Below are 16911 nucleotides of genomic sequence, written 5' to 3'. Positions count from 1 at the left end.
CATTTTACTTCTTAAAAGCACAAAAAGAAGCCTGTAAAACAGAAACTTCATAAAAAGGTGAACACCTTATTTAAGAGGCCAGAAGATTACGTCAGAGCTCATACGGCTCCGCTGCATCTAGTAGATGCAGACTCAGCCCACTCTTTCCAGCAAGGTTGCCCTTCCCCTCATTAACAAAACACCTTCACCGCGCATTCCAAATCTCTCGGGTTCACACTTGATAAAATGTATATGGTGACAGCACACAGGTCATGTCTAATTTATCTAATAAACTCATTGATTAAAATATTTCAGCAAAAAATATATGAGAAATCCAGTAAAAGATGGTATTGTGTACTTGTGCATGCAGATACAGAGACATCTGTGAAAAGTATAAAGAAAAAGAGGCCACAAGTTTGAAGGGAACTGAGTGGGGAGATATGAAAGGGCTTCGAAGGAGGAGACTGAAATGGGAAATATGATGTAAATATATTTTAATTAAAATCATATTAAAAAAAGAAATACAAGAACGAAAGGCCACATCTGTATTTCTTATGAGATTTAAGACAATAAAAAGACATGGCTCCACGATATGTTTTAATTGGGCTATTTTCTTTTACAAAGGTAAAGTGAGAGTCAACAAGGCAATCATCCATAGGAATAGGCTTTAGTATTTCTGTGTGACACAATATTAAATGTTTAAGATTAGTGCTTTGAACTTCAGGATGGAGATGACCACTCACTGCAGAAGCGTATCCATTGCCACACTGTTTGACCTAAGACCAGGCAGAGTAAATAGGAGGCACATCATTATTTGTCTTCTTGTTTTATGTTGTACCTAAGGTAAGTGGAATGCCTTTTCATCTACTCAAAATAAGAATATTTGCTTGTTTATTTTAATAAGAGAAGAAAATAGCCACAACAAATTAGTTCCAGTTCACACCAAAAATTCCTATCACAAACTTAAAGAAAACTTAGGAAAGTAGACCGATATTAAGTGCAAATAGCAGACACAAAACTATTCTCTTAAAAATGAAACCATATACATATACAATGTATACTACCACTTTAAACAAAAACTCCATTAGGAATCTGAATTATAAACTCATCAAAAGCAGCCTAGAGTCTCAAGCAAGAAAGTAAATCACTAATGGCAGAATAAATAGAAAGTTTAAACTATGAAAATCAAAATTAAAGAAGTCAGAAAACATTTCATGAACCACAGGATTATTCTATACTTCAAAACAATATATAGTAACTTCCTCGGTGATCATCAGAGTATCCCTTAAATTAGCTTCAACCTTCTTTTATTTAACTAGCCACTTTATAAAGCCTTTTACTAAAAGAGAAGTTCCCCAAAACAAGAGAAAAGACTGAAGTCCTTTAGTAAAAATCCTATTTTTATATGATAAAACTAAAATGAAATAAAATAGATGAACTAAAAACATGTAAGGCTTAAATATTTTAAGACTTAAACTATATGTAACATGTTCAAAAATATTTATTTCCTAAGAATTCCAAATGCTCAGAACTTTATTGGGATCCATACTAAATTCCCTATATATTCCTTTCCCCTTCAGCATTTCACAGCCTGCCTTACTATTTAGACAGTTACTCTGTTTCTGTCTGTATACCTATGTCTTCTCTCTGTATCTCTGCATGTGTCTGTCTGAAAGTCAATCTTTGCACACTGTCTTTGCAGATCTGACTTATCCCCCTTCAGAGTTTCTCTAGGTGTGCCTTATTGTACACATGCTTCTGCTTTTCACTGTCTCAGTCTGGTCCCTGTGTTTGTCTGTGTGTCTTTTTCCTCTGTCCCCTTGTGTATGTTTATCTCCCCATCCCCCAGTCTTCCACTCTGGGTTTCTTTTGCCTCTGTGAGTTGTTATGCTTTTTTTTTTTTTTTGGTTCTTTTTTTCGGAGCTGGGGACCGAACCCAGGGCCTTGCGCTTCCTAGGCAAGTGCTCTACCACTGAGCTAAATCCCCAACCCCGAGTTGTTATGCTTTTCTGTGCATATATATGCCTGACACTTTCTGCTTTGTGTCTCCTCCACAATGAGTGCCTCTCCTACTCTGGTATCTCCCCTTTCCTTTGAGACACTACATGTGTTTCTTAATGTGCACCCCCACGGGTATACCTCTGTTTCTCTGAGTCTTCCTCAAGTATGTCTCCTCCTCTGTCCTCTCACTGTGCCTCTACACATTTCTCTGTCTCTGTCAATCATTGTCCCACACACTCCATCCTTTTATGTCTACACATTTCTTTTTCTATGTATCCTTTTTTTCTCTCCTCTTCTTTAAACCCTTTGTCTATCTCTTTGTGAGGACATATGATTCACTTGGGTTATGCGTGTTTGTGTCTGTGTCTTTCTTTGTGTCTCCTTCGCAATAAATCTCTTTGTGTGGTTCTCCTTTGTGTATGTGTGTGTGTACATGTATGTGTGCAAATACAGGAGAGTGTGTGTACTTGTTGCTTTAGAATAACATATTGGTAGGACAAAAGCACTCCACTCCGTGTCCTGAACTGCCACCACATGAAGTGCTTGATTTTAAGACTTAGAATCCCACCTTCTGACCAGCCCTCCATGTGCACTTCTGCTGTGTTTGCTCTGGCACTGTCTCTGCTTTTGGCTCCAAGATTGAGGCTAAAATAAAGACAGCCCTAGATAAATAAACTTAAGACAATATATCAAAACACTCCTAAATCTTACCTTTATTTAACAGATTTACAGTATAAATGGCTATCTAAAACATCTATAGTAGGAAAATTAACTGTCTTTCAACAGGTGAAATTAAGTCTTTTTCCCCGGAAAATGTTGCTTCTTCACAGATATGTTTTCATAAATACAGATTAAACTTTTACACATTCTTATTTCTGGGGTTATATAATTTATTTGACTTACATCTCCAACTACAACCTCGTGTGTTTAAAAACTTTATTATTTATACTATGAACTTCATATCTAAAACTATAAATGTATTGAGTTTACTACACAGATATTCATAGAAAGCATTGAAGGCCTGTAAAGGGAACTCGAGGTGCCTATTTTATATTTTTTAAATCATGAGCTTATGAAATCATTGGGATTTTCTTTTATACTTGTTTAATAAACATGATAAGAAGTGATACAGGTTTTACTTCCTTCCTTCTGATTTTCCTTTTCTTCATCCTTTCTTTTTAAAAGAGAATGAAATTAGATTTACCTCACAGCTAGAACCCTGTGTTCTTTAAAAAGTACTTAAATAAAGCTGTAGTAAGCTTCTTCTTTTCCAATTTTCTCTAAATATGTTGATCTGGAGTTGGCAATCTTTTTCTAAAGTTCCTCATTTACTTTTGGATTAGCTGAAAATATAGGAAGTTATTAATATCAAAGAAATATGTTCTAGTCAATGAAGCTATTTCCCTACATATTGCCCAAAAAGGTTAATAATAATTGCAGTATTTTAATAAGAGATTCATATAGCAAGACATGTAGAAAATACAGTCTTTAATAACCTCTGGAGTATTTTAAAGCATGTCTTACAGGCCTTAATGTGCTTAGTAATATACTATTTAAAACCATAATTTTATCCCTCTGCAATATACAGTCACTCTTCCTCATCATTTACCCAGCTAATGAATGCCAGCAATTAGTAAAATGTAATCCCATTGCACAATCATTTTAATGCTTTTAGCACTCAGAAAAGTAAACACCAAATTAATACTGCTCAAGCCATATCAGATCCTAGTTGGAAGCAGGCAATTATAGTTCAGCTCCTCAGGTGTAATTAAATGATTGGAATGATTTAGTTCCATAAATGCAAGTTAATTCATAAGCAAGCAACAAATATACTGGGAGTAATTACAAGAAACATTGACAGCCTAAGCAGGGCAGTTTTTTTTAATAAGCCTGATGTAGTAAAATGCTGCCCTCTCCTGGGCAGATAAGTGAATTTCTCAGAGCCAAAGATTTCCACTTAAAAAACTTAACTAAAAGGCCTCTGGAAAATAAATAAATGGCATGTTAACTTTTGACATTGTTTTGTATCTCACAGTTCACATAAATACATTATAATATAGTAATTTATAGATTCGATACAATTAATTCTTTTCTCAGTAGAAACCTTTCAGCCTGAACCCCAAAACTGAGCAATTTCTAAAGTAAAAGAAAGCATGTTTGTATAGCACTGACTGACTGTAAATGAACCTTCTTGCACCCATCTGGATGCTGGGTGCACATGTCATAACTAAGCTATGCTTTCACAAGCTGCAAGATTTGTGTGAAAACTGACCATGTAAACTGACATGGTGTATTAATTATGTCCTTACATCATGGCCTAAAGCTGTTTTTAAGTTCAGTAAGAAAAATTAATGGCTGGTATAATTGTCATTATAAGAATAATTTTAAAGATTATGCATACTTATATATGTATTGGTACCATGTATGTGTGCAAGCCTGCAGAGACCAAAAGAGGGTGTCTCATGATGCCTTTGAGCTGGAATAGCAGGGAGTTGTAAGCTACCCAGTGCAGATGCTGGGAACCAAACTCAGGGCCCCTGAAAGAGCAGCAAGTTCTCTTAAATATGGATCCAGTTAACAAGCTCAAGAATAATTTAATACATAAAAAAATAGGGACAGTACAGTAAATGCCTTCAGGTCTTATTTACAGAGTTCCCAGCTTTTTACCTTCTTACCATAAAATTAAAAGAGGAACCTACCTACAATGATCCTTAATGCCACACCTTTAAGAATTTACTTATTATATTTTAAAAATGTTACAGTCAATGTCTGTGTAAAAACATCTATTTATAACACAAACTCTAACCTGTATCCCTTTGCATTTCTGCAGAACTGAACATGCTCTCTAATAAAATTCTGCAGTTACCACAAATGTTTATCTTCAATAAATGCAAACAGATAATGTTTACCACTACACCATCATCCTTTGTGAAGGAAAAAAAATCTAAGCCAACGCTCTTCTAATTTGCTCTCAAATGCATTGAAATCATATTCAAAATAATTTCTTATGTAAACTATAAAAATAAATCAAAATATTAGAATGTCCTGCCACTAAGTTTAAAATGTACAGCACATTTTCTTTGACCTTGATGTCAGAATCTTATTTCCCAATTCATATCTTGTACACTGTAAGTTAATTGCTTCTGGAAAGTACTTATTATTCATGTAAAAATTAATGTGCCAATGTGTTTAAATCCTCTTAAATGACCATTCATGCATCTATCTTCTTTAAGTACCAATGAAATCTGTCAAAAGACATCAATGCAAAATGATCTCAAAGAAAGTTTTAATAGAGATTTTTTTCTGCTAACACAATTTTCATATTCGCCAACTTTACTTAAATTCCATTAATTTTTTAAGCTACTTTTAATAAATTCACCAAGTAAAATTTTTAGGCCTCATAGTCTGTCATTTGTGTTCCAGCTGACATTATGAATATTAATAACTGTGTTATCCTGATTAAATAGGCTTCATATGAAATCCCTGTGAATCCTATAGCTCAGACATCTCATTTTTCCAACTCTTTATGAATTTGGATTCAGACATTAAACTGGAAAAATCTTAAAAAGCAGATTTACTGGCACATTTGCATATTCTTAAGCAAAAAATAGATGTTTTAGGGATCCAAACAATTAAGATATCTCTATATATTGCAACAAGAATATATGTCTATGAATGTATAACATATTTTACCCTTCTATCCTTTTGAAGACTGGGGTTAAGGATAATAAAATACTGATTATTGCCCTTAAGAACTTCCTATTAACAACTTACTTTCAGAAAAATATAGATTTATATTAAAGATAATTGAATGATTTTTAGAATAGGCAGTCAGATAAATTCATCTTAATAAAAAATGTTAAACTTATAGAAAATAAAGGTTAATTGTTTAATTATTAATAATTTACATGAAGTTCAGTAAGCAAAATAAAATTAACTTCAAACCAAAATTGTAAGTTGTACTAGAAAGAACATCCTATTTAAAAAAAAAAAACTAATAAAATGAACAGAGCATAACATTAACCTTTGTTAGTTAACATCTCCATCTAAAATTCCTAATCTCAGTCCTCCAAGTTACTTCTAATTCTCCATGGAATGAGTTTCATTATGAAAAAGAAAAGAAAAGAAAAAAATTAGTAAACTGCACACCCTTTTCCCTCTAAGTGCATGAGAACCTCAGTTGTGACAATCGCCTACACTCATAAAAAATGTAAATTGAAAACATTTAAACAAGCATCTGTATGCTTTCAAATGTGGCTACCTTTGTTTACTCAGCATTAAAATACTTCGTGAAAGAAAATTTGTTCATAGACCAGTCTTAAATTTCAGATTTGTCTAAAACAATCATAAGTAACTCTAACATTTGATCTTTAAAAGTTAATATATTTTTATAGAAAAGGGTTTTTAAGTGGGATTTCATTCTCCAGTGTTCCGGCACCCAGGATGTTTAAAATGATGTATGTAGGTGTTTTGTTTGAATGTACACCGGCCTCCCTCAGTCCCTACCGAGGCCTAAAGAGGCACTGGATCTCCTGAGCCTGAAGGCTTAGATGGCTGTCAGCTATCATGTGGGTGCTGGGAATTGAGCCCAATCCCCTGAAAGAGCATCCATTGCTCCTAACCACTGAGCAATCTCTCCAAGCCCTGCAGAGTTTTAAAAAAATTATTTTAATATGAAATAATTTTTTTCATAACAACTACAATTTCACAAGGATTTTTGGGTTTTCTATTGTTGTTTTTTTTTTTTTACTGACTTTGATTACTTGCATATTGAAAAAATTGTGAGTGTATATGTTAAATCTAAGTGGCAAACTAGGAATCATTTTTAACAATACAGTATATCCAACTATAAACTCCAAATCTTGTGTTTTCTAGATTGGGTTATGTTGACAGTTTCTTTATGGAAGTGGCTTCATTAAATGGCTAAAGGGGATCACCATAAATTCAAGGTCCAATTATCTTTGTCACATGATATGACACACAGACAACTTAAGCACATGACCTACCTAGCTTTTCATCTTACTGCAGAATCTCTTCAAATAGTCACAACCCCTGGTGCATTCTTTCAGCCAACGGCCTACTTACTGGTCAGCAACTAATGTTCTTCAACGACAGGAGAGCAAGAGGTTCAAAAAGAAACATACAGAATAAACGTGGCCCTGGATCAAGTTACTACAAGTAAAAAAATCACATATTATTTGATCTTAACAGTTATAAAACTTAATGTGTTTGCAAAAAACTGACTGTTTCTATGTACAGACATAATCACGGTAATCTCTCTAACATTTCTCTAGTCATTACTAGATTTCTGTTCCACATACTCACCTAACCTATTCTCGCTCTGATGCGTCTATACTCTTTATTCCCCCTGCCTAGACTCTTCCCTAGACCTCTGAACAGCTTCTTTCGTTATTCATATTCATATAGGATAAGAAGGCACCACTTTAAAAGGAAGCTTCCTAACCATCTTATCTAAAGATTGCATTACCTATGCTGCTGTCGCTATAAAGTTAATCTGGGTAGTTCTATTTCTTTGTTTCTGATAGATCTCAACAACTTTATACATGGACGTTACATAGAAACAGGCCCCTGATGCTTCTGCATCTCTATGTGAAATAAGCACTTGGTATGTGATGAACAGTTGCAGAGTGGAAAGAAAAGAAATGGAAACTGGAATGAGCTTGAATTTCCATCAACAAAGAAGCGGTCAAGTAAAATGGGATCCAACTATGACATATTCAATCTATAAGGTTTATATCATAAAAATAATGTATGGAAGATTCTTCTAAAAACATACTGTTAACAGTTACATACTATGAACCAGACACTGCTCTAACAAATACAAAAGAATAAAGCTAGAGAAGGTTGGGGCTACATTGGGTCTTTCTGTTTTGTTTGAGTCATTTGAATAAAGATAGAAATTGGTGACTGTTGTATCAATATTTTCTTCTGAGAGATTAAAGGAAAAATATATGTGTGCTTTAAAAAAAGAAAAGAATATATTCTTTGTCAAAGCAAGGCAAACAAATAGTATATGGATACATAAAAAGCAGCAAAATTTTTAATTATATTTATATCTGAATATGCCTAAATAGGCACAGAATTTTTCTTAAACATGGGCACATAAGAAATTACTTGTTGTGAATTAATTATCTGCAGAAAAGATCCTAAGAGTTAGAAGGAGAGATGGTGACAATCAGAGAAAGAAATGTTTGTTTTCATTTCATATCTGTACATATAATGTTATTTTACTGTGTCTTCATTTTTTATTTAAAACTTAAATATTTATAAGTAACTTTGTGATTTGCCCAGAAACCATTAAAACACCACATTCCTCCAGAAATAGTCAATGTGAATAGAAAGTAAGCTATCTTTAATGACTCTCTTGAAACACTGAAAACATCATTGTTCAACTAGCCTCTTATAATATAGTGTGTTACATTTATTTGTTTGCTAGGGTCATGTATATGAGAAAGCTTAAAACAAATTAATAGCTATGGATGGTAAGGGTTCCCGGCAATTAACCAAGTCTGTATTACAGTCCTGAGGAATAAACCTAGGGCCTTGCACATAGGCAAGCACCAGTCACCGAGCTACATACCATCCCTTGGAGTTCTTCAGTATGCTGCCTGGAATTCTACATAGAGCTGGTGGCTTCTAATTCATCAGTCTTTCTGCCTTAGCCCCCTGAGCACTGGGATCACAGGCTCAGTTAAAAGAATGTGTCAACACATCTGACACAACTGCTTCTTAAAATCACATTTCTTGTATCAACTAGGAACCATTTATAATATTCTCAGAATTTAGAAGTCAAAAGTTTTAAAATTTATAATGAAAATAAATTATTCTACCTTATGACTAATTTTCATATAATTCCTCTTTAGTATGTTATTTTAGTCACAACAAGCTTCTTTCTTTTTTTTCTTTCTTAAGACTACTTCTTATCTATTGTGATAGCGACTGCATCATCTGTCGACTTGACTAGATGAGCTGTTTGATCAAGGAATGTATCCTGAGGATGTATTTGGGTAGGCCAACATCTGAAATCAACAGACTTGATAAAATAGACTGTCCTCCCCATTAGTGGGACATACAGTCAGTCAGTGGGAGACCTGCTGAACCAAACAAAAGGCTGAGAACTGCAAAGAGAAAACTGCCTGACAGCCTTCAGCCTGGAACAGTCTTCACGCCCTATGTCAGTTCTGTTTGCAGTCAAGGATACTAGGCTTCAAACTCAGAAGTACACCTCAAAGGTCCACGGTCCTAAAGCCTACAGACTGGGGATGGAACTGTACTACAGGGTCTCCATACTTAACAGCGGACTGGAAATTATGTGACTTGTCAGCCTTCATAAAACCAAATGTCAATTCCTTACACTAACTCATCCACACATTCATTCAAATTCATTCATTCATTCCTCTATCACCCCTCCCCTCTCTGAGCAACCCTAATAGTCATGTAAAGCCATCAAATTAAGAAAAAATAAACATCTGGTATTCTACATTTTCAAAATGTGCAAGGAAAATGAACACATGCCACTTTGAATGGTGCAGCAGCCTTCAATGTAAGTTACAAATAACACTTGAGAATACATGACATGGCACCAGTGATTTAAAAAAAAAAAAAAACTTTAAAACTGGTATTATTTTCAGAGGGCTAATCATATACCAGGACTTTATAAAATATCCTGAAACGTTTTGCCCCAAGCCAAACTAAACTAAGTCACTTAATCTAGAACAGAACAGACTATAAAAACAGAGTCAGCTTATAGAATAGTTTCTTGGGGAACAAACAGCCTGTTTTCTTAAGATTCATGTGAGTGCCAAGTTCTGATGCAATGGCATACTCCTGCACACAAAAGCTTACCTTGCCACATAATCAACTGAAGTTCTTGGCACAGCAAAGGTAAAAAGCATTAGAGTAAGTCAAATCAATCTCTAATGACAATTGTTAAGCACAGCCACTTGAAATCAAGTAAAACAGTTAGTTACCAGAGAAATCCTTCTAAAATAAATTTTAAAAACTAAGCGTATATAGTATCCAAATATCCTATATCACAATAATAACTAGCTTTTTCTCACTGAAAAAAATCAATTTAATAAGACTCCATAGTTTTTAAAGTTTTTAAAGTAACAAAGAAAGACATTAATAGTGGCATGCATATGAGAATAGCTATGGTGCTAACTAATGCCAAGAGTCTTGAACACATGAACAGTAATTGACAGTGTTTAGTTAAGCAATTCCCAATGACTGCAGAACCAACTTATTTCTAACAAGCAATGGTACATGTAAACTATGCATTTTAATCTATCAATTGTAAAGCTTCTCAATTATGGGATACAAATACTAGAAACAAGGTTTAAATATAGTAAAATAAATGTCTGGATTATAGCTCGAATTTCTTATATATCAACAAGTTTGCATTCATTTTTCTGAGAAACTACAACAATCTCAAGTAATTTTTAGAGTTAACTTAATAAACTAACCAACCTTTCTATTAATGAAAAGTATATATATGATCCCAAAATCGTTATTCTATAGTTAAGATAAAAATTCAGTATGACAATGAAAACCATAAGAAGCCAAACTATAAATCTTTCCTTGAAGAAAAAAATTTGATTGCAAATTAACTTTGTTATGTTATCTCTGTTTTACCAAACTATAAAGAGTTTCTCAGGATACAGATGTACACATTCAACCCCCGAGACCTCTCAGCCACTGGATTACCAACCAGGCAACATACACACTGCAGAGAACTCCCAGGTCTGGGTTCACTCAAAGAAGATGCACCTAACCCTCAAGAGACTGGAGGCCCCAGGGAGTTTAGAGGTCTGGTGGGTGGTGGGTTGAGTGGGAACATCCTCATGGAGACAGGGGGAGCAGGGAGGAGGTATGAGATGTGGAACAGTCAGAGGGTGGACCAGGAGGGGAATAAAATCTGGAGTGAAGAAAGAAAGAAAAAAAGGAAGGAAGGAAGGAAGGAAGGAAGGAAAGAAGGAAGGAAGGAAGGAAGGGAAAGGAAAGGAAGAAAAAAGGAAGGAAGGAAAGAAAGATGTATACATTTAATCAGAATTTATTTTTTCAAAGACTATCTCAAGTGCTCGCTTCGGCAGCACATATACTAAAATTGGAACAATACAGAGAAGATGGAAGACACGCAAATTCATGAAGCGTTCCATATTTAAAAAAAACAAAACATCTCAAATTAGAAAATTAACTGAATTTAAAATATTACCTACAATATTAAGAAATACAATTGTACAGCATCAAGAAAAGAGACTGGAAGCCCAGGAAATTTAGTTAGAGGTCTGGTGGGGTGGGTGGGGTGAGGACATCCTTGTGGAGATGGGAGGGGGTGGTGGTTAAGGGGGGTAGGGGATGGGGGGGCAGTATGGGATGTGGAAGAGTCAAGTGCCAGGAGGAGAATAAAATCTGGAGTGTATACATAAATAATAAATATAATTTAAGAAACTGATTTTTGTAGTCATAAAAAGGTATTGAATAAATTAATTAATTAATATGCTATTTTTCAATTTAAAAAAGATTACATCTTTCAGGAAATTTTAATTCATATGATGTGCAATTTATAAAATATAATAATTGCTACAAAATACTTTCTTGTCTTAATGACATTTTGAGTTTTGTAAGAAAATCACTTATAAAATTACAAATAAGGAAGCAGAAAATAAATTTTACCCTGTCTCAAGTATTGAAACTATTTCAAAATCAAGCAAAGATTTATGTTTCCTGACAGATTTCTCAGTTCTATTATTCTAGAGAAAGAAGAAAATAAGAGGAGACAGGAGCAAGACAGAAAAATGTGGGGATGTGAATCATAAAAAGTGTTTAGTTAACATGGCCATAAAGGATGATTTTTTTTTTATTTATCCACTTTACATTCTGTTCAGTATTCCCCTCCCTTCCTCCTGAGCGAGTGGGGGGCCCCTGGATATCCCTCCACCCTGATTCATCAAGTGTCTGTGAGGGTAGCTGCATCCTCTCCCACTGAGGCCACACACAAGGCAGACCAGCTAGAAGAACATATCCCACATAGAGGCAGCAGTTTTTGTGATAGCCCCATTCCAGTTGTTTGGGACCCACAGGAATACCGAGCTGCACATTTGTTACATGTGAGCGGGGAGGCCTAGGTCCAGCCCATGTATGTTCTTCAGTTGATGGCTCAGTCTCTAAGAGCCCCAAGGGTCCAAGCTAGTTGACTCTGTTGGTCTTCCTATGAGTTCTCATCCCTTTTGGGGCCCACAGTCATAAAGGATAAATTTTAAAGATGGGTAAAAGGACGTTCTTCATTTCTGGCTAAATTTGCAATCTCCTATAACAAAGAGTGTGTTTAAAAACAAGGATGCATAGAATTACTAGAAAAACTCACTGAACAATTTGTTCCAGAACCAACAATGAGCATTCTCTTCTGCTATTTTTAGTATTTTCTTTTATATTAGAATATCTAATAAGTGATATACACATACAATATACTATATACATACCAACTCCACAGGATTTCACAATATGTCATTTAAGAAAAGCCTAAAATTTTCATTTTTGCAAGAAGGAAATGTTTTTACTTGAATGTATATATTTTACTCAAACATCTTGAAATTATTCCTTACCTTAGATTTAACAATTAAGAAATGTTTAAGTTCGGGCTGGGGATTTAGCTCAGTGGTAGAGCGCTTCCCTAGCAAACACAAGCCCCTGGGTTTGGTCCCCAGCTCTGAAAAATAGAAAAAAGAAAAAAAAAAGAAGAAAAAAAAAAGAAATGTTTAAGTTCAAAGGAGACAATATGCCAAATGCTTAAGAGTTTTATATTGCTTATATGTAACATTGAAGAACAACCATGTGACAATTGGTTGTGAAAGATGTATAATGTCTGTGAATTGGCATTAAAAGTTTTGAAGCACCATTGAATAAAGTGATGTGAATTAGTTTGTTATTCATATATTCAAAAAAGAAATGTTTAAGTTATTAACAATAGTCTAGTGCATATGACAAATAGGGTAGATACACTTTGTCACCTTTAGCAAGCATCTCTCTCACTGTTCTCTTCATTGTTCTGTTGGAGTGAAGAAATATCATGACCTTGGCAACTCCTGTATAGGAGAGCATTTAATTGGGGGCTTGCTTACAGTTTCAGAGTCTTAGCCCATTATTACCACGCTAGGAAGCATAGCCGTGTGGTGTTAGAGAAGTAGCTAAGAACTACACCTGATCCAAAGCCAAGAGATTGGGCCTGGTGTGGACTTCTTAAGACCTCAAAACCTCAAATACTGCTACTCCCTAATGACTAAGCATTATATAAGCCTGTGGGAGCCATTCTCACACAAACCACCACATTCACCAAATTGCTAAGAGGCCACATGTTACACCTTGAAGCAGCACCTTAATTACTTATAGTAAAAGTCATCAAGTTTATTATCTGTTCAACTCATAACTTTATGAATCCAAAATATTTCATATTATATTTTAAGGGCATCCCCACTGTAGATGGTTCCTTTTTATAGAACCATGTATTTCTTAAATATGTACAATAATTGTTAACTAATAAAATTAATGGCTTTTAGAGAGGAATCATATATATAGAGTGATAAGGACTATACTGTTCTGCTTCAAAATTTCAAACCTTTTTATCAATTGATAGATATTAACTTATACAAAAAATAACAAATCTAGGCAACAAAAATAAGTAAATTCTATAACTCAGTGCAATATTTATAGAAACTAGATGTGGCGACTCATTAGGTTGACATAGAACTGACATATATCCAAGGTCTACTATATTCCAGGCTACAGAGTGGTGCCCTGTCACCAAAACTTAATAATTGTAAAAATTCATTTATAAGCACACACACTACTGTTTATTAAGCAAGACCGAGTTTTAAAAGGATCATCTTTTAGGCAGTGCCTCTAGACACCGGCAGACTATGACACCATGACTCTATATTCAAGAACCTTCATAAGAATCCTTACTGCTGACACATGAATGAAGAGGGAAGCCTTTGAAAGAAACCAATTACTATACTTCAGCATATTCTCAGATAGCAGCAGAGAACCATACTCTGTTTAATGTAAATGTCAATACATCACTTTTTTAGATTATAAGCTGTGGGACCATGAAGGGATCTGCTGTGGGGAGCCATGGAGAAGGCCGTCACCTACAGAGCTGCCATCTAGTCTCCTGTAGAAGGCCTCTCTGTGCTCCCAGCCACAACTGCCACCAAGCCCAAGCCTGCAGTCAAGCCGGACCAGCTGGAGATTCCCCCTTTTTCCCCAGCCTTGGGCTAGATCCAGCTCTTGGACCCCCACTCTGTTCTCAGCTCTTCTGCATTTCCAGCACTGTATATATGTTCAAGAGCCTGGAAACCAAATGGTCCTGGCCTTGTTAGGTTTCGAAGGCCCAGGGACTCCCAAGCTAGCTCTGGCTGTCCAGTTCACCTCAGACTGCACTTTCCCACACCCGCCCGGCAACAGCATGGGGTAAGCTCAGTCAACTTTCAAGTCCTGCCTCCCCAAGCAGCCAAGCCCTGTGGAGAACAGACTCAGGACCAACAACTCTACAATAAGCAAGCTTGTCCTGGGCCTAGTCAGAAACTGTACCTATCATCAAAGGTCACCAAGCAATTCTGAGATCATAATATTTCACCATGTCCTGGATCTGTCAATCATTCAAATAAGGCCATTATATGGCCTAGTGTGCTTTGTCCCTTGAGGGCTTCTGTTAGAAGTTCAGTCCCCATTGTAGTGAGGTGGAAGGCAAAGGAAACTTTAAGAGGCAGGGCCCAGTGGGAGTTTTATAGGTCATTAAGGGTCTACCTTAGAAAAATAATGCTTATTTCTTGGCATGAATTATAGAAAAAACAACCTGACTCCTCCCAACTCTTTTTGGCTTCCTGTTTCACAAAGGTCACTCATTGCTGCACGTGTTCTTGAAACTGCAGTGTCATCTACCATGAGTTAGTACAGGCAAGAGGACTGTATGCAGAACTAGTACAGTACTATCTGGAATACCCGCCTCTAAAAATTGTTATTCTTTTATTTTATTTCTTTCTTTTCTATTTTTTGTAATTTTTAAAATTTATTTCATTTTTTAATTAATTCACTTATTACTTTACATCCCTATTGAAGTTTCCCCTCCCCAATCCCCATCTCTTTCTCCTCAAAGAATGAGAAACCGCCCATGGATATCAACCCGCCTTGACATTGGACAACAGGAATACTGAAGCCAATCAAGAAAAGCCTCTATAGCCTTCTAGAACTAGCACATAAGCAGTGCTATCTCCTTAAGCAAGAAGTCATAGATAGGGTATTTACAGAAAACTAGAACTGAAGGCTATAAACACAAGCTATGGATTCCCTTTTGCCACAGAACCAATCTTTTACTATTAATCACAATGCCTACTGTAAGGACAGTAATGTCTTTGAAAATCTATCAAGTACAGCTCACAGTCAGTAAAACTGTGGTGGGTGACAGTAAAGACGAATGCACAATGAGCCTTTGGAGAATATCTGAGAATTCAACAGTTTTTACCCTAATTCCAAAATTACAAAAATATTCAACAAAAAGAAAATTATACATTAATTGCAAAGAATAATCTCAGATACTTACAAGACAAATCTAAGAACAGTTCAAAAAGATTATCCATCATGATCAATTTAGCTTCTTCCCAGAGATGGGGGTATGATGCTTCAACATGTATAAATCAATAACCATAAAACACCACATAAAGAGAATAAAAGTAAAAAAAAAAAAAAAGACTAATTAGATGTAGAAATCATCTAGATGCAGAAAAAGAATTTGATAAAATCTAATATCCTTTCATGATAAAAGTCCTGGAGAGTAGAGGAGGGCGCAGGAGCAGCAGGTCCGCTGCGTCTGAGACACCGCCGGAACCTGAAGGGACCGACCAGATAAACAGTTCTCTGCACCCAAATCCCGTGGGAGGGAGAGGTAAACCTTCAGAGAGGCAGACACGCCTGGGAAACCAGAAGAGACTGCACTCTGCACACATTACTGATTCCACTGGAAAACACCAAACGCCATCTGGAACCCTGGTGCACTGAAGCTCCCGGAAATGGCGGCGCAGATCTTCCTGGTTGCTGCCGCCGCAGAGAGCTCGTGGGCAGCACCCCGCGAGCAAACTTGAGCCTCGGGACCACAGGTAAGACCAACTTTTCTGCTGCAAGTGACCTGCCTGGTGAACTCAAGACACAGGCCCACAGGAACAGCTGAAGACCAGTAGACAGGAAAAACTACACGCCCGAAAGCAGAACACTCTGTCCCCAAAACAGGCTAAAAGAAAACAGGAAAACAGGTCTACAGCACTCCTGACACACAGGATTATAGGACAGTCTAGCCACTGTCAGAAATAGCAGAACAAAGGAACACTAGAGATAATCTGATGGCGAGAGGCAAGCGCAGGAACCCAAGCAACAGAAACCAAGACTACATGGCACCATCGGAGCCCAATTCTCCCATCAAAACAAACATGGAATATCCAAACACACCAGAAAAGCAAGATCTAGCTTCAAAACCATATTTGATCATGATGCTGGAGGACTTCAAGAAAGACGTGAAGAACTCCCTTAGAGAACAAGTAGAAGTCTACAGAGAGGAATCGCAAAAATCCCTGAAAGAATTCCAGGAAAACATAAATAAACAAGTAGAAGCCCATAGAGAGGAGACACAAAAATCCCTGAAAGAATTCCAGGAAAACACAATCAAACACTTGAAGGAATTAAAAATGGAAATAGAAGCAATCAAGAAAGAACACATGGAAACAACCCTGGATATACAAAACCAAAAGAAGAGACAAGTAGCTGTAGATACAAGCTTCACCAACAGAATACAAGAGATGGAAGAGAGAATCTCAGGAGCAGAAGATTCCATAGAAATCATTGACTCAACTGCCAAAGATAATG

At 36.0% G+C, this 16911-nt stretch overlaps 1 protein-coding gene and 1 pseudogene across 1 annotated transcript in view; one reads left to right on the top strand and one right to left on the bottom strand.

Annotated features, from left to right (window-relative positions):
- Mipol1 (mirror-image polydactyly 1) overlaps positions 1-16911 on the bottom strand; it is a 292380-nt gene that overhangs the window by 228765 nt on the left and 46704 nt on the right. The gene's annotated exons all lie outside the window — the stretch shown is intronic.
- On the top strand, positions 11078-11165 carry LOC116906336 (annotated as a pseudogene).

Source organism: Rattus rattus, chromosome 7 (genome assembly GCF_011064425.1).
Source record: "Rattus rattus isolate New Zealand chromosome 7, Rrattus_CSIRO_v1, whole genome shotgun sequence".
Classification (NCBI taxonomy): Eukaryota; Metazoa; Chordata; class Mammalia; order Rodentia; family Muridae; genus Rattus; species Rattus rattus.
This window is presented reverse-complemented; position numbering and strand designations above follow the sequence as displayed.